The sequence below is a fragment of the Pelodiscus sinensis genome, chromosome 25, assembly GCF_052426305.1.
Source record: "Pelodiscus sinensis isolate ZL-2025 chromosome 25, ASM5242630v1, whole genome shotgun sequence".
NCBI classification, from domain to species: domain Eukaryota; kingdom Metazoa; phylum Chordata; order Testudines; family Trionychidae; genus Pelodiscus; species Pelodiscus sinensis.
Window position 1 is genome coordinate 20,723,583 of NC_143076.1, and position 1,709 is coordinate 20,725,291.

Sequence of the window (1,709 nt, forward strand, 5' to 3'; positions counted from 1 at the left end):
GCTCTTCTCTGGACCCTCTCCAATTCTCCACATCTTCCCTGAAGTGTGGTGCCCAGAACGGGACCCAATCCTGCAGCTGAGGCCCGATCAGCACGGAGCAGAGGGAGGAATGACTCCTCGTGTCTGGCCCCCCACGCTCCTGTTCATGCAGCCCAGAATCACGTTTGCTTTTCTGGCAGCAGCGTCCCACTGTGGGCTGATGTTCACCTTGTGGGCCACTCTGACCCCTAGATCCCCTTGTGCAGGGCTCCTTCCTACGTGCTCATGTCCCATTTGTACGTGTGCGACTGACCGTTCCTCCCTGAAGGGCAGCGCTTTGTACTCGCCTTTACTGACCTCACCCTACTGACCACTTTAAAACACAGCCCCACCCTCCCATGCACGTGTAACCCCGCCCGGCGTGGTGTCCGCCGCCAAGCTTGGCAGCGTCTGTGTTCTGCCACTATCTGAGTCACCACGGAGTACAGAGCAGAACCGGCAGGGCCCACTTGCTCTGCCCTTGCAGCATGGCTGTGACCCACAGATAGCTGCTCTCTGGGAATGGCTCCCTGCGCGGCTGGGCCACACGCCTTCTCTGGAGGCTCGGGGGAGAGGCGGCTCTCCGAGCGCTGTTGGAGGGGAAGTCACTTGCCTCAGACTGAGGCTGTAGCCCTGGGCTGACCTGTGAGCGAGGGAATTGAAACAGGAGCCTGGGGAAAACCCAGGATTTCCCACCACCCGACAAGCCTCAATCATGGCAAGGGGGTTTTCTGAGGGGAACTCTCCAGAATACGGGAAAGCCGGCCAGCAGCCGGACAAGAGGCGGCTCTAGCTACACCACTGCCTGCTTGGCTCCTCCAAGCACCAAGCAGCAAGGCCAGTCAGGCTGCAGACCAGCCAGTCGCTGCCTGGCCTTGTGTCTTGCTCCTGCCCAGGGACTGCACAGTCCACCTGTGGAACTCCTCGCCAGAGGATGTTGTGAAGTCCAGGACTTTAACAGGGTTCAAAAAAAAGAGCTCGATGGATTCATGCAGGTTGGGTCCATCAATGGCTGTTAGCCAGGATGGGTAGGAATGGTGTCCCCAGCCTCCGTTTGTCTGGGAATGGGTGACAGGGAGGGATCATGTGAGGATTACCTGTTATGGTCCCTCCCTCTGGGGCATTGGCCACTGTGGGCAGACAGAACACCGGGCTGGATGGACCTTTGGTCTGACCCCGTCTGGCCGTTCTTGTGACAGTGACACGTCGGGCAGCGTGTTCAGCGGGGCTGTGTGTGGGCGAGGCCTTCCACTCTCTGTGCACTGGGGTGGGGGCCATTTACCTGTGCTCTTACCTGGGTCTCTCCCTGCCCGTCTGTAGGGCCCACCTGTCATCTCTCCCATCGCCCTGGGACAGCAGGTTCCCCCGTCCCGTGTGCACAGCATCTGTCAGGGCCCAGACCCACAGCGAGGGCCCCGCATGCTACCGGGCACCAATAATGAGCCGTGAGATGCGGGCGAAGGAGATTTTTCCCCTGAGGAACGGAGGGGGATGGGGATTGCTGAAGCCGGCTGCCCTCACTCTTCCCCGTCCCGCCTGCCGTAGCACCGGGAGGCCAGCACTGCTCTGCCTTATCAGCCACGGTGCCACTAACTGCGCTGCTGTATCCCAGCAGACTCAGACTGAGGCTCTGGGGAGGACCCGCCGCCCGGCTCCCGGCCCTGCAGGGACTGAGCCGCAGCCTCTCACCT